Source organism: Mustela nigripes, chromosome 4 (assembly GCF_022355385.1).
Source record: "Mustela nigripes isolate SB6536 chromosome 4, MUSNIG.SB6536, whole genome shotgun sequence".
NCBI lineage: Eukaryota > Metazoa > Chordata > Mammalia > Carnivora > Mustelidae > Mustela > Mustela nigripes.
The window spans coordinates 84,621,160-84,642,574 of record NC_081560.1 but is presented as its reverse complement, the minus strand read 5'-3'; the positions used below and the strand labels follow the sequence as shown (position 1 = coordinate 84,642,574).

The 21,415-nt window shown below is 37.7% G+C and overlaps 1 protein-coding gene, 1 non-coding gene and 1 pseudogene across 3 annotated transcripts in view; 1 reads left to right on the top strand and 2 right to left on the bottom strand.

Moving 5' to 3' along the window:
• Positions 1–21,415, top strand: part of RSBN1L (round spermatid basic protein 1 like) — a 65,613-nt gene that overhangs the window by 9,706 nt on the left and 34,492 nt on the right. The gene's annotated exons all lie outside the window — the stretch shown is intronic.
• On the bottom strand, positions 5,452–6,215 carry LOC132016002 (hsc70-interacting protein-like; annotated as a pseudogene).
• On the bottom strand, positions 16,209–16,319 carry LOC132017015 (U6 spliceosomal RNA). Its single transcript, XR_009404103.1, has one exon. It is a non-coding gene; the product is annotated as a U6 spliceosomal RNA (small nuclear RNA).

Genomic DNA, 21,415 nt, shown 5'->3' with positions numbered 1-21,415 from the left:
TATTAGTATAGTGTCTTAAATACTATATATATTTCAAAATTATGACCTCTATTTCATAATGTTCTCTGTTGACTAATATAAATTAACTATATACCTATATGAATTCACATTTAAATAGATTATATGACTTCCTTCAGAGCACGCATCATTTTAGTCATCATTTTATGATCTTTGCCATGTACTCAATAATTGATTTGAAGAAAAAAATACTTTTTATTAAGAAATTAATTCTGTCTGTTCGCTTTGCACTAGAAATTTAAGTAACTATTCTTGTTAGTTTTTTTTTATAGAAAGTGTATATATTTTCTTTAGATATTATTTAATTCAGAACCACTTTCAGTGGTTTGACATGTGGAACCATGTTCTGGAAAGCTGATGACCCAGGGCATTCATTTTCTGGCTGAATCACTGATGAACTTTATACCTTAAAGGAGTAAGTAATCACCAGTTTTCATTTTTCTCCTTTGAGGATGATGAAAATATCAGGATTAGTAAATTCTGTCAGGCTTTTTTGAGTTGGGCCAAAAGTTGATGTAGTGAGTACAGTTTGAGCTAGAATTTATGTTTCTTGAGGACAGAAACAACAATAATAAAAACAATAATAACAGTAATTAACACTTACAGAACTGTACTCAGCACTTTGTATTTTTATTTAATTTTTACATCTTCTTAAAGTTTAGTTAGATATTAGCCTCTTGTAAGTACTGAATGGAAGCTCAGGAAATTTAAGTAACTTGCCCAAGGATATTAAGTATGTAGTCTGTCTAAGTTTTAGATCATTGTGTAGTTTGACTTAAGGGCTCCAGCTCTAAACTATTGTGCAAACTGTGTTAATGTTTTTAAATCTCCTTCATTCAGAATTGTACCTTACATTATGAGCTAGTTTGCCAAATAAACGAACCAGACTTCAGAGGAAAAGTAGGACTTAGGTAAGTGGAGATGATGGAGACGGACTTGTTAGGGGGAATGGTGTGAGCAAGATCGTAGAGATAGGAGTGTACATTGCCATGTTCTGTGGTCTGTGACTAGAACCATTCAGCTAGGATTGGTGATCTTGTACAAAGTTGGGAAAAAGCACCTCATGCCAGTTGAAAGTTTGCCACAATATGCCTGCTGTTTGCCAGGATAGGGAGTTTGGACTTCATTCTGTGGACAACAGCAAGGCATAGTTTTTTATTTTATTTTATTTTTTTTAATAGAGTAATTTATTCAAATTGGTATTTTAGGAATACTAATTTGTTAGCATTGTGTAGGATGAATTGGCTGAGAGAAAAATTAGAGACAGGGATATTGGAGACTACTGTAGTAATAGAATGGAGTGATTTAGTGGTAAAATGATTGATACTCCTGGACATGGGAAAGAAAAGATTTTGAGAGGGAATGTATGCTTGAGCTTCATGATTATCAAATATGTAGCAAGAAAGGAGGAATTTTTATATTTAATTTTATAGTCTCAGATGGAGGGAATAAAATGTTGGTGGGTCTGCAGGAGAACTAGTTGAAAAAGATGGATAGGAGTTTGAGATACAGGCAAATACCTTTATGTTAAGAGTTCTGTTATCAGGGTGCCTGGGTGGCTCAGTGGGTTAAGCCGCTGCCTTCGGCTCAGGTCATGATCCCAGGGTCCTGGGATCAAGCCCCGCATCGGGCTCTCTGCTCAGCAGGGAGCCTGCTTCCTCCTATCTCTCTGCCTGCCTCTCTGCCTGCTTGTGATCTCTCTCTGTCAAATAAATAAATAAAATCTTTAAAATAAAATAAAATAAAATAAAGGTCTCAAAAAAATCAAGATTATGCATGGTTCCTTAACCTTTACTCCATCCTAACAACTTAGCAATTTACCTTCTATTTGTCTTCCCTCTTCTGGCCTCCCTCATCATTGTCCTTATCTCTCCTGCTACTACTTCAGCCTTTAGATTAGTTTGGGACCTTTTTACAGTCTTCTCTCTGGCTTTGCTAATCACCCTGTTGGTTTTCTAGTGTCTCTCATTAGCACTTGCCAAATCTTTGTTTAGAGTTTTGGATCCTTATATTCAGCTGCCTCTTTGACCTAGTCACTATTAGATGTTTCACCGAACTGTAAAATTAACATGTTCAAAACTCAGCCTTCGTTACTCAAATTTGTCTTGCTGTGTAGTTCCTTATCTCAGTGCTTGAAAACTAGATTCTACACTTTACCTTCATCCAACCTGTAGTCAAATCTTGTTAGTTCCAGTCACCATTTTTTATATCTGTCTCCTTTCCCTGTCCTTTCCACTAGTCTTACTTAGTTCAAATTACCATTATTTCTAGCCTAAATTATTGTATAACTGCCTCCTTATTGGGCTCCCTACTTCAGATCCGTGATCTTTCATTTCATTTTTCATGCTACAGCCTAAGTGATAGCTAGAGATCTGATCACATATTTGATTATATCACTTTTCTCTTTATGAGATGATGTTTAAATTCCTAAAAATGTCCTCCAAGGCTTTTGTTTACCTCTTTAGCTTCTCCTCGGTGCTCCTTGCTGCAGAACTTTGTCTACCCATTATCCCTAGTCCCACCTTTTTACTGCACTTAGCTGTGTCTTCTCATATTTTAGGACTCCACTTGAAAGGGAGGCCTTTGCTATTTCCTAGATGAGGTTAGGTCCCCTTGGTGTCTCTTCCCATGTCACCTTGCCCTAATTCCATCCTGACTTTATTCACTTCATTTTAATCACTTCTTAGTTGTCCTCTTCACTAGACACAGAGCCTGTGAAATCTGGGGGCTGTGGTTATATTGTTTCACATCAGGGTCCTCTGGGTAGTCAATAACTGTTTGGGAAATGAACAAGTTATACTGCAATTCAGCCCTTTCTGCCTGCTGTGAAGAGATATCTGGTGGTTATTCAGGAAAATTTTGGCAGGTATTTCAAAGTAAGAACAGCAGAAAAGTGATAATGGGATGAGAAGTTGATCAGCAGCTCACAGACAATGGTTAAATTGTCAGGTGAACACAAGAGGTAGATATTAATGGCATGAGAACTAGGAAGGAAAGTCACTATGTGGATGATAATAATTGTATTGTGTTTGACTCACCCTGAATTATCAGAACTGCCATTTTGTACACTCCAATCTCAAAAAAATGAAGCTTATCACTATATTATGCAAAAGGAAATTTTGCTTTTAATCTGCATATATTTACAAAACCCATAAGGGCATTATAAATGGAATTGTAATTTATTTAGACATAAAATTAGATAGAAATTAAGATTAATTTTGTTCCAACAATCATAGTTTTTAATACCATTTTAACAGCATTTATTAAATAGTTCATTCTTTGCACTCTGATGTAGAATGCCAGTTTTTATCCTATACTAAAATCATGTGTGCTTGGATTTATTATTATTTTCTAAATTATTTATTTATCTATTTATTTAAATTTTTTTAATTTTTTAAATATTTTTATTTATTTATTTGACAGACAGAGATCACAAGTAGGCAGAGCAGCAGGCAGAGAGAGAGAGAGAGGAGGAAGCAGGCTCCCTGCTGAGCAGAGAGCCCGATGCGGGTCTCGATCCCAGGACCCCGGGATCATGACCTGAGCCAAAGGCAGTGACTTTAACCTACTGATCCACCCAGGCACCCCAATATTTTTTTATTTTTAAGTAATCTCTGCACCCTTTGTAGGACTGGAAATCACAACCTGGAGATCAACAGATGCATGCTCTACTGACTAAGCACCAGCTGCCTCCTTGGGTCTGTTTTTAGCTTTCCAGTTCTTATATTTATCAGTTCATTTCTGCTCAAGTAACACTCTCATCTTTACTGTATCTTTAGAGTAGATTTGGTATCTATAGGGCAAGGCCCCCCTGCTTCCGTACTCTTTTTCAGAATTTTCTTGTCGTTTTAAAATATCAGGCTTATTGAGGTATAATTTACTTAAGATAAAATTTATCCGTTTATAGTATATGGTTCAGTGAGTTTTTTTGTTTTTTTAAGATTTTATTTATTTATTTGACAGAGATCACTAGTAGGCAGAGAGGCAGGCAGAGAGGGGAAGCAAGCTCCCTGCTGAGCAGAACTCCCCATGTGATGCGGGACTCTATCCCAGGACCCTGAGTTGATGACTGGAGCTGAAGGCAAAGGCTTCACCCACTGAGCCCCCTAGGTGCCCTGAGTTCAGTGAGTTTTAATAAGTGTACATTGTAGCCACCAGCACAGTCATGATATTTTATCTTAGTTCACGATGTTCCCTTTTGCCACTTGTTGCTCTTACCTCCAATCCCCAGGGGTGATTTGTCTTTTGTCCCACTAGTTTTTGCCTTTTCCAGAACGTGATGTAAGTTGAATCTTAATCTGTCTTCTTTATGTTTGGCTTCTTTCACTTAGTATATTGCTTTGAAGACTAGTCAGTATTGTTGCATTAATCAGTTTATTCCTTTTATTTCTCAGTAGTAATTCATTGCATAGAGATATTACAATTTGTTTTTTCATTCTCCAGTTGATAACATTTGGATTGTTTCTGTTTTTTGATGATTGTGAATAAGCCTGCTATAGTCATTCACAGATAAATCTTGTGGTGGACACATGCTTTCATTCTCTTGAGCACATATCCAGAAGTGGAGTCACTGGGTTGTATGGTTAAGTTTATATTTAACTTCTAAGAAATTTCTGTACTTTTCTAAAGTGGCTGTACTTTTTTTGTTACCGCCAGCCCTTGATATTGTTATTGTCTACTAAATCTTCATCATCTTAGTGGATATGTTGTAGTGGTTCCTTATGGTTTTAATTTGCAGTTCCCTAATGACTTCTGCTGTTGAGCATCATTTTATGTGCTTATTTTCCATTCCTGTCTCTTCTTTGAAGTGTCTGTTCAGATTATGTGTTATTTTAATTTTTAAATTGCAATCATTCTTTATATATTCTGTGTACAAGTTCTTTATCAGATACATATTTCACAAATGTAGTCTCCCGTTCTGTGACTTTGCATTCCCTTAATATTGTCCTTCATACTTTCTCATAGCAGAAAAATGTAATTTTGGTGAAGTCCACTTCATAATTTCTTTTATGGTTCCTGCTTTTTGTGTCTTAACTGAGAGAGCTTTGCCTAACCCAGGGTCACACAGGTTCTCTCTTATGTTTTCTTTTAGATACTTTATAGTTTTAGGTTTTTACCTTTAGAACTGTAGTACATTTTGAGAATTTTTGTATTTGAGGTTTGGATCAAAGTTCCCTTACTCTTATTTTTCCTTGTTGATTAAATTGAAATTATTTTGTGAAGTCCACTCTCCTGCCCCACCCCCACTCCCACCCCAATCACCTAGGGGTTTTCATTAAATTTATTGAGTACTTTATAATTAAAAGCTACATGTATGCTTTACCTATTCTTATATTCTTTTATATCTTCATAACATTTATCGATAATTTTCAGAAACTTTATTTATTTATTAAGATTTTATTTATTTTTAATTTTAATTTTAATTTTTTTTTTTTTAGGGACTAACACACCCTTTTAATATGTTTTTAAATATTTTTAAGGTTTAAAAAGTGTTTAAAGTTTGTAGTTCCTAGTAGGAAAACATTATCTGAATGAAAACCCTAATGGCAAACCATTGTAGAATATTTCAGTTGCATGGGGAGCAGAGGGGTAGGGATTCTCTTCACAGCACCCCAGCTCTCTTCATGAGAAGGTCGGAGGTACACTGGTTTGTATTATTGTGACATCCATTAGGTGAGCGAAGTTGCTTTTCCTTCAGCAAGGGCTTTATTTGTTAGATGGCATTATGCTTGACCTCCAAATTTGGCTGACAATTTACTGATGAGATTCATAACCTTTGGGTGTTCTGATATTTTGACATATTCGCTGGGTTCTGGGCCACATCCTGGAAGGCCACCATAACTTCTGGATCCTGCATGGCTGTAAGAACTTCCAGATTACTAAGAATTTCATTGAGCCCAGGCATTCCTGCCATCCCAGGCATCCCCCCTGCCATTCCAGGCATTCCTCCAGGAAAATTACCAGGCATTCCCCCAGGAAAGCCACCTGGGAAAGAGCCATACTGAGCTCCTGATTGTTGTCTGGCTTCTTCCTCCCTCTGGGCTCTCTCATGTTCTTCCCGAGCCTTCTTTCTTTCTTTCTTTGATCTCTCGCTCTTCACGTTTTCGCTCATATTTTCTCCGATGTTCAGCAATTTTCTGGGCCCTCGGTTGAACTTCTTTCAGCATTGCACTAGCATCTTCATCATAATCCAGTTTACAAGCAAAGGCAAGAGCATGTGCTGCTTCTTCCCAATGACCCAGAAGTCTGTGTGCTTTCCTGCGCCACTTAAAAGGCTGAGCTGAATCAGGATTTATTTCAATAGCTCTGTCACAGTCTCGAATGGCAGCATTTGGCTTCTGTAATTTGATGAAGACACTGGCTCTCTTGGCATACAGAATGGCCAAGCGAGGATTTAATTTGATGGCATCTGTGAACAAGTCAATGGCTTTCTGTAGTTCACCACCATTTAGGGCATTAATGGTAGCCATTTTTTTTTTTTATCATTTGCCTGATCCATCATTTCCTCAGTTATCTCTACATTTTCATCTCCCATTTCTTGAGGGGCATCGGTATCTGGCTCAGTCACACCTTCATTGGCAATTTCTAGATCACTCTCCTCACTTGATGGTTCATCTGTCTTTATGTATTCCTCCGCCTTCTTACTATCTTGTTTTTCTTCCTTGATACTGTCTTCTGATTTAGTTTTATGAGTGGCAGGTGGTATTTTACCCCCCATGCTCTCCACCCACTCCCGCGGGAAACGCATTTCCTCGGTGTGCCGAACGCTCGGATCCTGCTTACACATTTTCACGAAAGCCCGAAGCTCGCTGTTCCAGAGGCAGTGGCAGGCGCAGCTGAGGTTGCGAACCGATTCCAGGCGCGGGTACTAGCTCAGCGTGATCCTGTGGAAGGGGGCGGCTCTAAGATTTTATTTGTTTATTTCTCAAAGATCGCAAGTAGGCAAAGAGGCAGGCGGTGGGGGGGGGGGGGGGGGGGGGAGCAAGCTCCCTGCTGACTAGAGAGCCCAATGGGGACTCGATCCCAGGACCCTGGATCATGACCTGAGCTGAAGGCAGAGGCATTAACCCACTGAGCCACCCAGGTGCCCCAAATTTATCGATATTTAATATAGATTATGAGTTTTCTTATGGTATTTTGTTTCATTTTGGGGAGTCCCCCCCCCCCCAGATTATTACGGGTATATAAGAAAGCTTTTGTTTTTTCTGCATATACTTGATAATTGGGTATGTAAGTATATAGTAGTGAAAGGTTTTCATTTCTTCATAATCAGGAACAGGTTTCTTTTCTTTCCTTCCTTCCTTCCTTTCTTTCTTTCTTTCTTTTTTTTTTTTTAAGTAGCCTCTATTCCCAGTGTGGGGCTTGAACTAATGACCCTGAGATTGAGAATCACATGTCTACTGACTGAGCCAACCAGGGGCCCCAAGAAACAAATTGAATCACAATAAGGTACTTTGTGATATTCAGGAAATAATTTCTTGTGATACTTCAAGCATTGTTTGTCTTTGAAATCTGAGATCTCTGTTAGCAGAGTATAACTGTTGAGCTTGACAAACATTTTTAGTGCTTAGGTGCTGTGGTAGGTTTTAGTAAAAATTACAAAATCAACAATACGTTTCTGCCTTAAAGAACCTTAAGCAGTCTAGCAGGATACTAGAAAAAGTAATTATAATATTTAATGCTATAAGTTAAACACCACAAGACGGATGGGAAGTAATATTGGGACTAGTGGAAATGGGAGTAGGCAGATATTAAGAAAGGGAGAAGAGGTGCACGAGGGAGGAGGGGATGTTTGAGAGAACCTTTGAAGGACAGTATGGTAGGATTTCAGTAAAGAAATAAAGGAATTGGGACTCCTGCGTGGCTCAGTCAGTTAGTGTTTGCCTTCAGTTCAGGTTGTCTGGCTCCTTACTCAGTGGGGAGCCTGCTTCACCCTCTGCCTGTCACTCCCCCATTTGTGCATACTTTCTCTCTCTCTCTCTCTCTGTCAAATAAATACATAAGATCTTTAAAAAAATGAAGGAGGGGCACCTGGGTGGCTCAGTGGGTTAAAGCCTCTGCCTTCAGCTCCGGTCGTGATCCCAGGTTTCTGGGATTGAGCCCCGCGTTGGTCCCTCTACTTGGTGGGGGAGCCTGCTTCCTCCGCTCTCTCTCTCTCTGCCCGCCTGTCTGCCTACTTGTGATCTCTGTCTGTCAGATAAGTAAATATAAACAATAACAAAAAAAGGAATTCTAGGTAGAGAGCATTATTTGAAGTGTAACATTCATGAAACTTGATAGGAAAGCAGTGATGCAATGCCGTAAAAGCTAAAGGAAGAAAATAATTTTGAGATGTTTGATTATAGTTCTGACATTATATATTGCTAAGCATCTTTATCCTAGCCCTTCGCTTCTGATTTTAAAATATCAGTGTGTTTTATAAGACAAATTCTGTTCTGAAGTCAGTGCAAGTTTTGTACATATATAACTTACCCCAAACAATGTCTTCATTGACTCTAAGGCTTTGTGAAGGATATATTATCTATTGCTGTGTAACAAACTTAAAACTTCGTGGCCTAAAATACAACCATTTTGTTACATTTGATGATTTTATGTGTCAGAAATTCCAGCAGGATTTACTAGGTGATTTTGCTTCATGCGGGATTGACTTGGGTTTCTCAGCGGTGGTCAGTTGGTGGCTGGTCTTTTTTAGTAGGTCCCAAGATGGCTTTACTCACTTGGGTGTTTTCTCATCCCTCTGATAACTAGATGCTAAGCTGAGCCCCTCTCTGTCTGTGTCATCTTGGGGCCTTTCCACATAATCTCATCAGGATAGTTGCATTTCTTACATGATAGCTTAGGACTCCAAGAGACCTCAGTGTAAACAGCAAGGCTTCTTATAACCTAGCTTTGGAAGTCTGAATCATTTCCTCCCTGTACACACATTAAGGCATTAATATTTGTAATGTATTACAAATTATATTAAAATAATTAAAATAAGAATTTGTAATATATTACATAATAGGTATATTTGTTTTATAAAATTTCTTTTAGAGTACATTCTAAATTGAAAATAGATAAAACACCTATAGGAACATTATTTAATGATATTAATATAAAACCTTTTAAAATTTAGAACTTTAATTCATCATATGAGAAACATAATTAAGAGTATACAGTAAGAGTAGTGGTTCCTATATATGCTGTTATTATTAACTGAAAACTGTATGATTTACTGTTTGCATTATAGAGTATAATAGTAATTAAATACTCTAATTGTATAATGTTGACTTTAGAGATCTAGAATGCCCCATTTTGTGTGTGAATCACATTTTATATAATAGCTGTAGTATAAAATTCAGTGACCAGAGTGTTTTAAGTTTGTGATCTAGATTCTGAGTATAATGCCTCAGTACTTTTATGTCTTGCTTTTACAATATTTTGAGAGGAGGAAAACTAATTGTACTTCTGTTTTGGAGGCAGATCTTTTGTGGTAGGTCAGTGAAATAAGCCTGACCTGAACTTTTTGATTACAGTAGGAGAGGGAGCCCAGACCACTATTTCTTGTTATGCCTAGCTTGGCTTTCATGTAGCTACATATATCTTTATTTTTTGTTTTCCTTTTAGTGATTCTGTGTTTTTGTGGCTACTGTAACTGTACTGTTTTATCACTCTATGTGTGTTTTTCTAGATGATTTCTGAATGTGATTCAACTATTTCTATTTAATAATGATAAGTGCCTATGAATATATATATACTGGGCATAGTGTTGGAAATAATGCACATGTTGCCTTTAATCATAAAAATCTAAAAGATAAGTGCTACTATGTTTGACAGATGAGAATACTGAGGCACAACACAGTTAATAAGTAATTTGTTTTGTGTCACTTGGTGGCAGGAGCAGCTGGTAATTAAGTATGTCTAATTACAAAGCCAGAGTTATTTCCAGTGTATTACAGTATGTTTAGAATTTCTTAATACCCAGCTATCTTAAACTACATCATTTTCAATGTTCTCTTCCTTGGTTTTTTTTGGTCTCAATATGTTAGCCAGAGCAACCTGCTTATTCCTGAATAGTAAAAGAGGAAAGTATTGTACTGTTTGAACATCTCATAATGTCTTCAGGGAGAAACATTTTTTGCATTATTGTATAAAACATAGGACATTGTTGCTGTAGGAGTCATACTAAATTTTTCCCTTTCTTTAAGAAAAGCAGAAAGAAAGAATCATAAAATACTAGCTGAGAAAGATTCATCAGAGATCAGTTAGCATAAGCCCCCGATTTTTACAAGTAGAAGCAGCAGAAGCTCCATAACGCTCCCTCAGTTCAGCAGTTCACAAGTCCTTAATGTTCTTAGTTACTGGAACTGCACAGGTCTCTCATATCTCAGGGTTCTTAACACGGAGCAGTTTTTACAGTTAAGTCCATAAGGACCTTTAACCGTTTTAGCGTTTGCCCTAAGTGTGGATGATTTTCTTCTTAGCCTTCCAAGTTTCTGGAACCCATTTCTGTGTCATTCCTGCCCCTATTATACAACTTCCTACTGGGGAAGTTTTGGTGCAGAAGAGCTAGAAGTAGTGCTGCTACTAGAACAGGTACACAGAGAAGCAGAATTCAAATCATAAGAGAGGGAGGAGGAAGCAGTGGTCATTTCTAGTTGTAGGGATCAAGGAGTCCTTAATGAAAAGCTGAAATTCAGCTGAATCTTGCAGGATGTATAGGATTTTGGTCCGCAAGAGTTGGGATGGGCATAGGCCTTCTACCTAAAGGGAGTAAGACTTGAGTAGTAATGAATAAAAAAAATCTAGAATCTTGTGTACATATATATATGGTTGGATAGTAGAAGAAATGATTCATGTGTGAGTCTGCACTATACAGATTCTTGAATGGCATAGTGTGGGCATTTTCTTTTTTATTTACAAAAGGTATATTCATTTGTTTAAAGTGGAAGAGAGTGACATGATAAACTATAATTTCAAGGAATATTTTTTGGCTACTGCTGGGATTGGTGGAGAGGAGAGAAAGTAAGTAGGAAGATCACTTCTTTCAAAAGAGAATTAATCAATTATGATGATAGTTGTGGAAAGGGAAAGGAAGATGGACATATTTCAGTAGATTGAACTAAGCAAGTGCTTTAATGTTAGGGAAAAACTGAAGAGGAGAGTATAAAGGTTTTGAGAATTTTGAATTTGAATGTTGGGGAATATTAATGGAATTAAAAGAAAGGCTTGAATCTTATTTATATAAGAAAGATGATAATTTTAGTGTTAAATATTTTTTAATTAAAATTTTTTATTCTTTAAAAATTTATTTATTATTTTTATTGACATATAATGTATTATTTGCCCCAGAGGCACAGGTCTGTGAATAGTCAGGCTTACACACTTCACAGCACTCACCATTTCACATACCCTCCCCAATGTCCATAACCAGCCACCCTTTCCATACCCCCCTTACCCCAGCAACCCTCGGTTTGTTTTGTGAGAGTAGGAGTCTCTTACGGATTTTCTCCCTCCCAGTCTCATCTTGTTTCATTTTTTCTTTCCCTACCTCCCAGACCTCCCACTCTGCCTCTCAAATTCCTCATATCAGGGAGATCATATGATAATTGTTTTTCTCTGATTGACTTATTTCGCTCAGCCTAATACCCTCTAGTTCCATCCATGTTGTTGCAAATGGCAAGGTTTCATTTCTTTTGATGGCTGCATAGTATTCCTCTCTCTGTGTGTGTGTGTGTGTGTGTGTGTGTGTGTGTGTGTGTGACATCATCTTTATCCATTCATCTGTGGATGGACACCTAGGTTCTTTCCATAGTTTGGCTACTGTGGATTTTGCTGCTATAAACATTCAGGTGCATGTGCCCCTTAGGATCACTACATTTGTGTCTTTAGGGTAAATACCCAGTAGTGCGATTGCTGGGATGTAGGGTAGCTCTGTTGTCAACTTTTTGAGGAACCTCCATGCTATTTTCCAGAGTGGCTGCACCAGCTTGCATTCCCACCAACAGTGTAGGAGGGTTCCCCTTTCTCCACATCCTCGCCAGCATCTGTCATTTCCTGACTTGTTAAATTTAGCCATTCTGACTGGTGTGAGGTAGTATCTCATTGTGGTTTTGATTTGTATTTCTCTGATGCTGAGTGATGTTGAGCATTTTTTCATGTGTCTGTTCATGTCCTCTGCCCATTTTTTGATTGGATTATTTGTTCTTTGGGTGTTGAGTTTGATAAGTTTTTTATAGATTTTGGATACTAACCCTTTATCTTATAAGTCATTTGTGAATATTTTCTCCCATTCTGTCAGTTGTCTTTTGGTTTTGTTGACTGTTTCCTTTGCTGTGCAAAAGCTTTTGGTCTTCATGAAGTGCCAGTAGCTCATTTTTGTCCTTGCATCCCTTACCTTTGGTGATGTTTCTAGGAAGAAGTTGCTGCGGCTAAGGTCGAAGAGGTTGCCACCTGTGTTCTTCTCAAGGATTTTGATGGATTCCTGTCTCACATTGAGGTCTTCCATCCATTTTGAGTCTATTTTTGTGTGTGGTGTAGGGAAATGGTCCAGTTTCATTTTTTTGAATGTGGCTGTCCAACTTTCCCAATACCATTTGTTGAAGAGACTATCTTTTTTCCATTGAACATTCTTTCCTGCTTTGTCGAAGATTAGTGGACCATGGAGTTGAGGGTCTATTTCTGGGCTCTGTTCTGTTCCATTGATCTATGTGTCTGTTTTTGTGCCAGTACCATACTGTCTTGATGATGACAGCTTTGTAATAGAGCTTGAAGTCTGGAGTTGTGATGCCACCAACTTTGGCTTTCTTTTCCAACATTCCTCTGGCTATTCGGGGTCTTTTTTGGTTCCATATAAAGTTTAAAATTATTTGTTCCAGTTGTTTGAAAAAAAAAAATTGATGGGATTTTGAAAGGGATTGCATTAAATGTGTAGATTGCTTTAGGTAGCATAGACATTTTCACAGTATTTGTTCCTCCAGTCCTTGAGCATGGAACGTTTTTCCATTTCATTGTGTCTTCCTCAGTTTCTCTCATGAGTACTTTATAGTTTCTGAGTACAAATTCTTTGCCTCTTTGGTTAGGTTTATTCCTAGGTATCTTATTGTTTTGGATGTAGTTGTAAATGGGATCGACTCCTTAAATTTCTCTTTCTTCTGCCTTGTTGTTGGTGTAGAGAAATGCAACTGATATCTGTGAATTGATTTTATATTCTGACACTTTACTGAATTCCTGTACAAGTTCGAGCAGATTTGGAGTGGAGTCTTTTGGGTTTTTCACATAAAGTATCATATCATCTGCAGAGAGTGAGAGTTTGACATCTTCTTTGCCGATTTGGATGCCTTTAATTTATTTTTGTTGTCTGATTGCTGAGGCTAGGACTTCTAGTACTTTGTTTGTCATGTTCCTGACCTTAGGGGAAAAGCTCTCAGTTTGTCCCCATTGAGAATGATAACTATCTAGCTGAACTCCTGCAACTTGATGTCATTTTAGTCTGCTACTCCTCTGCCATCTTGCCTCTCCAGTTTTTTAATTTTTTAAGTCATTTCTGTACCCAGTGTGGGGCTTGAACTCACTACCTAGAGATCAAGAGTTGCAGGCTCTGCTGACTGAGGTAGCCAGGTGCCCCAGGATGTTAAATATCTCCTATGGAGATGACGTGGTGAAGTTTGGCCAAGCGGCTGGGTTGAGATACTAGTTTGGGGATTCATTTGCCTAATGGTTAACAGTTTAAATCTTGGGAATTCATTTTTAGACAAGTATAGAGAATGAAGAAAGAAGTACACCTAAGATAAAATCCTAAGGAGAATGTGCAGGTTTTTATGATAGGATCCTGAGTTATGGTGTCGTCAGGATAGTGCAGTGCCATTGACCTTAGGAGAAGTTTTGAGTAAGACACTAGTGAGGTCTCTTGCAGTGAGGACTAATAAAAAAAAGGCTGTTAAGTGAAATATGTCAATCAGAGAAGACAGTTATCATATGACACTCACATGTGGAATTTAAGAAACAAAACAAAGCATTATAGGGGAAGAGAGGAAAAAATAAAACAGGATGAAACCAGAGATTGAAATAAACCATAAGAGACTCAGTCATAGGAAACTGACTGAGGGTAGCTGGAGGGGAGGTGAGTGTGAGAATGTGGTTACTGGGTGATGGACAGTAAGGAGGGCATATGATATAATGAGCACTGGTATTATAAGACTGATGAATGTGCACTGAGCTCTACTTCTGAAACCAATAATTCATTATATGCTGGTTATTTGAATTAAATAAAAAGATGGAAAAAATAAATGAGTGCTGACAACATAGCCTTAAAGCAAGTCTTTTTAAAAACGAGTGTTCTTTTTTTTTTTTTAAAGATTTATTTATTTATTTGACAGAGAGAGAGAGGGAGAGATCACAAGTAGGCAGAGAGGCAGGCAGAGAGAGAGAGGAAGGGAAGCAGGCTCCCCGCTGAGCAGAGAGCCTGTTGCGGGACTCGATCCCAGGACCCTGAGATCATAACCTGAGCCGAAGGCAGCGGCCTAACCCACTGAGCCACCCAGGCGCCCCAAAAACAAGTGTTCTAAACAGTGCTTCTATATCATACGTAGAATGGCTCAATGATTTGATCAGATAATTAAATATTCTCATTAAATATTTGTATACCAGAAGAATAAATAAAATCTTTAAAAAAAGGCTGAGAAGGCATTAATCCTCTTTTTACTTTATCTTTAATTTTTTCCTTTCCATTTTTGTAATGTTACTTTCCTTTTACCTCCCCACTTCAGTTCTGTATTATTTCTCATCTTCTCCTCTTTCCTGCTTGTTTTAAATTCTGTTTGTAGCTATACCTACTCCTGTTGGGGGAGGGTGATCAGGAAGATCAGTGTTGTGTCTAAGATCAGCTTAGACTAACTGATTTCATAGACTGCATTATTACAGTGTGAATCATGGCACATACCCAAAGCAGGCAAAAATGTGATAGCATAAAGTCTGTTTGAGGTTTGTGCTGCAAAAATATATTGTGGCTGAAAGCTTTAGTAGGAAATTCTACCAATACTTCTTAAGAGGTAAGTGTGGATTTTTATGACACTTTTTTTATTACTATTTTTTGTGTAAGCTCTTCGCCCAATGTGGGGCTTGAACTCATGACCCTGAGATCGAGAGTTGCTTTACTGACTGAGCCAGCCAGGCCCCCCATGACACGTCTTTAAAAAAAAAAATTCTAATGAACCTGTATAAGGATCCTTTTCTGTACAAAAATTTTTGGTTTAATGAGTCGTGGTATAGTATGGGATTTCTGTCTTTTCCTTAAAATCTCTTAAGTCTAACAAACATTGTATGTATTATGTACATATTCAGAATACATATATAATTATATCATATTTTCTCCTTTTGTTCTTTTTACTAACTATAGCATGATCTTGAGATAATGTATATAAAGTGAGGTAGAAATGCACTTAAACAATTTTAACAAAGGGAGTACTTTGTAAAAATTAAGAGTATTTTCTTGTGTGTGTGTGTATTAGGTTATATATTAATTCATTGTTATATTTTGAAGTGCTTTTTTCTTCGTTTTCTGATGGACATTGTGATTTATTTAAAGATAAATCTTTGAAAAAATACTTGTCTGAACATAATTATCCATTCTTTCAGGAAAGAGATGTAGGCTAACAATTACATAAGCAATAAATATGAATCCCTTTCTGTCATAGAGATTATAATTAATAATAAGAATAAATAATTTAGAAGTAAAGGAAATAAAAATCAGGACTTCCTTTTATTCCTTCTACAGGAGTAAACTCTGGTAGGTGTTTTGTGTTCTCCCTTCCAGACTTTTTCCTGTGCATTTACATATATACATAAATATATGTACACACAGAAAAGAATATGTAGCCTATTTTTAAAAATCTAAATATGCTATGTGCATTTTTTTAGAACTTGCTTATTTTACTTAACAGTGTGTCTTGGAGCTCTGTCCATTACATAAAGTGAAATTTATACACATATATACACAAACTGTGTGTGTCTGTGTTACTTATGTATGTATGTATAGTTGACACACAGTGCCACATTAGCCTCATGCACACAAACTGTCTGTATGTATTTCTTATTTATTTATTTGACTGTGGTTGACACACAGTAGCACATTGGCCTCAGGTATACCAAATAGTGATTTGACAGTTTATACATATGCTGTGCTCAGCACAAGTGCAGCCACCATCTGTTCCATAAATATGGAAGGCTTCATGAATTTGCATGTCTTTCTTGCTCAGGGGCCATGCTAATCTTCTCTGTATGGTTCCAATTCCAATTTTTGTGTATGTGCTGCTGAATTAAGCATTGTATTTCTTTCTTTTAAGTTTTGCCTTTATACATTTTTATAAATATAATTTTTAGTAATTCCTTAATTTTAGAATAGTTTTAAATTTAAGAAAAATTACAGAGTACAGAGTGCCCATGTATTGTGTACTTTTTCTTTTTGTATCTTGTACTTTCTCTTACTAAAATTTCACATTTGTATTGTACATTTGTCATAGTTAATCAGTATTGATACAATATCATTAACTAAAGACCATACTTAATACAGGTTTTCTTAGTGTCATTTTTCTGTTCAAGGAATCCCACCCAAGATACTGTATTACATTTGGTCATCATGTCTACCTAGGCTTTTCTTGACTATGGCAGTTTCCTCAAACTTTTCTTGCTTTTGATTACCTTGATGGTTTGAGGAGTACTGATCAGGCATTTTGTAAAATGTTCCTCAATTGGGATTTGTTTTATGTTTTTCTCATGATTAGAATTGGGCTACTGGTTTTTGAGAGGAAGGCCATGACTTTAAGAATAAATTTTTTTTTAAAGATTTTATTTATTTATTTGACAGAAAGAGATCACAAGTAGGCAGAGAGGCAGGCAGAGAGAGAGAGAGGGAAGCAGGCTTCCTGCGGAGCAGAGAGCCCGATGCGGGGCTCGATCCCAGGACCCTGAGATCATGACCCGAGCCGAAGGCAGCAGCCCAAACCACTGAGCCACCCAGGCGCCCCAAGAATAAATTTTACTAAAAAAAAAAAAAATCAAGGGTTGCTTGGCTGGCTCAGGTAGTTAAGTGTCCAACTCTTCGTTTTGGCTCAGGTCATGATCTCAAGGGTCCTGGGATTAAGGCCCCCCCCTCGCTGCAGGGAGTCCCCTTGAAAAGTCTCTTCCTCTGCCCCTCCCCCGAGTTGCACACATGTGCACACGCTCTTTCTCTCTCAAATAAATAAAATAAATCTTAAAAAAAAAAATCAAGTAGTACTGAAAGGTTTATAATGAGAAATGGCCCTGTTTCCATTCCCTGCCCTAGCCACCAGCTGTTAACTCTTTTATTTCTCATCTCTTAATTCCAAATTTCTGAATAAAGTGTTCATACAGCCTTTTGATTTTTGATTAAAAGTTTTAGGCATATATTGCATTCTTGTTAAGATTAAAAATAATTTAGCATTTTTATAACCTAGCTTCTTTTTTATCCAGTAATTTCATAAAACTTAGTTGTAACATAATAATCAGTGTTAATTATGACTTGGCAAATACTTTTGAGTGCAGATCAGAGATCCTTTTCTGTACAGCCTTCTGGGTTTTCATAATACTTAAAAATTACCTCTCTTTACACACAGATGGTCCCCACCTTACAATGACTTACAATTTTTTGACTTGAGTATAGTGGGAAAGTGACGCAATTCAGTTAGAAATCATACTTTTGAATTGAACTGTGCTTTTTGAATTAGCAATATGTTGTAGGATATTTTCTGGTGATGCTGGGTGGGGCAGTGAGCCATAATGCCAGTCAACCATGGGATCACAAGAGTCAACAACCCAAACATTTATAACTATTCATTCTCCATAAAACGGTTTTGTTTTTCAGTTTTAGTAAAATATTCAAAAATTACTTAAGATACTCAACACTTTTAATAGTCTTTGTGTTGGATGATTTTGTCCAACTGTATGCTAATGTAAGTGCTCTGAGCCCATTTAGTAAGTTAGGTGTATTAAATGCATTTTTGAGTTAATGTTATTTTGAATTTACAATGAATGGGTTTACTGAGATGAAATCCCTTTGTAAGTCAAGCAAGATCTGTTTATATCTGTTGCATATTCATTTTCTGTCCTGTTCTTTCTGTTGTGTGATAATTCCTCTTTATTCCTGGAGGTACTTTCTGCAGTGCTCTCTTGCTGTCCTTCAGTCTGAACTGGCTGCCCTTTAAGCCAGCTGCACAGCTTTCATACGGATAGTTCCTTGTGTGCTCCCTTCGGCAGCACATATATGGATAGTTCCTTGTGTGCCCACCTGTGCTCAGTCTCCTATTTCCTTGGTCTCATGCCTTCTTCTTCCTTTGTTTACTCCTTCATTTACTTGAACATATCCTAAAGGGGGATGCATGTGTGGTAAAAATGTTTGAATTTTTGCTTGTCTGATCATGTCTTCCCTCATATTTGATTGATAATTTGGCAGATGAAAGAATGCTAAGTTAAAAATTCTAAGTTAAGGGCGCCTGGGTGGCTCAGTGGGTTTGGCTCGGGTCATGATCTCGGGGTCCTGGGATCAAGTTCCACGTCGGACTCTCTGCTCAGCAGGGAGCCTGCTTCCCTTCCTCTCTCTCTCTGCCTGCCTCTCTGCCTACTTGTGATCTCTCTCTCTCTCTCTCTCTGTCAAATAAATAAATAAATCTATCTTTAAAAAAAAAAAGAAAAAGAAAAAAATTCTAAGTTAAAAAGCATTCTGGAGGCACTTGTTTGTTGTATTGCTTTCTAGCATCTACTGTCATATTCAAGAGTTCCACACTATTACCTGATCTTTTGTATGTGATCTGGTTTTCTTTTGTGTTGTTTTAATTCCTTAGGAGACTTTTAGGATCTTTTCTTTATCCCTGGTGTACCTGGTATGTGTGTGTGAGAAGGGGGGCTACCACTGTGAATTCCATTCTTTGTGCTCATCCCTTAATGGAATCATCATTTTGGTGTCTGATCTTTTCTGGGAAAATTTCTTTTATTTATTTATTTTGGTATTTTTTTTCCCTATAAAATTCTGTTTTCCTTTTCTGAAATTTCAGTTAATTTGATATTGGATCTCCTGAATCTTTTGGGAATCTGGTCCTTGAGGTCACCTTATTTTCTGCTGTTTTCCACTTCTTTGTCTTGTTGTTCTTCTTCTGGAAGATTATCTCAACTTTATCTTCTAACTTTTGAGCTTTTCAGTTTTGCTATTTTATTTTTAAATTCTAAAAGTTCTTTTTTCCTAATTCAATTCAGTTTAAGCACTTAGAGAAGTACAGTCAGCTTGTTTTTATCTCCACCCTTTGCCTTACCTGGGGTACCTGAGTTTCAAGCCTGTTCCTTTTCTCCTGAAAAGGAAAAGTGGATGTTCTGCCTTAAGGAGTGAGATTGAGTGATTACTTGACTCTCTGTGACAAGGGTAGGAAGACTGGGAAGTCCAACTATTTTTTATATAAATTTTTAAATGATTTCGATTGTTTTAAGACTCCTGTGTGTGGTGTGTATACAACAGATATATATGTGTATATGTTTGCATGTACTTAGATCTGTGTACATGACAGATGTGGGATCATTTTATAGATTTACATTTATATATGTTAAATTGCCATTTTCTTCTAACATTTCATGAACATTGTCCCCACTTCATGATATTAACTATTATTCAGTCATGAATTTTTTTTTTTTTTTAAAGATTTTATTTATTTGACAGAGAGAGATCACAAGCAGGCAGAGAGGTAGGCAGAGAGAGGTGGGGGAGGCTCCCTGCTGAGCAGAGAACCCGAAGCGGGGCTCGATCCCAGGATCCCGGGATCATGACCCGAGCCAAAGGCAGAGGCCTTAACCCCCTGAGCCACCCAGGCGTCCCCAGTCATGATTTTTAATGGCTTTGTATTTTCCCATTAATGAATATACCCAAATTTATTTAATCAGTCTCCCTTTATTAAGCCTTTAAGTTATTTACAGTTTTTTGTAATTGTAAATAATATGAGATGAGGACTCCTGTACATGTATGTTTGTGCTGGGTTGTTACTTCCTTTTTATTAAATACTAGCAGTGGATTTCTGGGATCATAAGAATGATTGGGCTTTTGTTTTGTTTTTGTTTTTCAGAGAAGGGGAAGAGGGAAAGGGAGAGAGAGACTCTCACACAGGCTCCATGCCTAGAACGGAGCCTGTCACAGGGCTCCATCTGTTGACTCTGAGATCATAACCTGAGCCAAAATCAAGTCTGAGCCACCCAGGCACCAGGTGCAAGGTTGAACTTTTTTTAAAGATTCTTTTTTTAAAGATTTTGTTTATTTATTTGACAGACAGATCATAAATAGGTAGAGAGGCAGGCAGAGGGAGAGAGGAGGAAGCAGGCTCCCCGCCAAGCAGAGAGCCCTATGTGGGGCTCGATTCCAGGACCCGGGGACCATGACCTGAGCTGAAGGCAGAGGCTTTAACCCACTGAGCCACCCAGGCGCCCCAGATTGAACTTTAAAAAAAAAAAATTATGTTTTTGAGAGAAAGAGAGAGCATGAGAGGGGCTTGGGAGAGGGAGAAGCAGAGTCCCCACTGAGCAGGAAGCCCGATGGGGGGTGAGGGGGCTTGATGCTGGGACTCTGGGGTCCTGACCTGAGTTGAAGGTAGATGCTTAAGCGGCTGAGCCACCCAGGCGCTCCAGATTGAGCTTTTTTTTTTTATGTTAATTTGACATTAAGAGTTTTTGGAATTTGTTTTATGTCCTTTGCACCTTTTTCTATTTTTTTTTTTTTTTAAGCTTCATTTATTTACTAGAGAGGAAAAGCACGTGAATACCCATGCTCCTAGGGGGTAGGGGGAGGGGCAGAGGGAGAAGAAGAGAAAATTCCAAGCAGGCTTCCTGCTGGCATGGAGCAGGAAGCAGGGCTCCCTCTCAAGATTCTGAGACCAGGACTTGAGCCAAAATATAGAGTCAATTGCTGAACCAACTGATACACTTAGGCTCTCCTGCAGTGTTATTTTTTCTAATATTTTTTTCTATTTTTAAAAAAAAAATACTATGCTGTAAGAATTTTTCCTATAAAAAGAGATCTATATAAAAAAGAAATTACCACATGGTCTTTTTTTTTTTAAGTTAATTTTTTAAATTTATTTGACAGACAGAGATCACAAGTAGGCAGAGAGGCAGGCAGAGAGAGAGAGAGGAGGAAGCAGGCTCCCTGCCGAGCAGAGCGCCCGATGTGGGGCTCGATCCCAGGATCCTGAGATCATGACCCGAGCCGAAGGCAGAGGCTTCAGCCCACTGAGCCACCCAGGCACCCCTACCACATGGTCTTTTAAGGAAAATTATTGTTTTTATTATTGAGACTTTACACACAATAAAATTGTGGATCCCTAATGTTTTTGGAGGAGTGGTTTCATTAAATCTTAGGATTTTTTGTTAA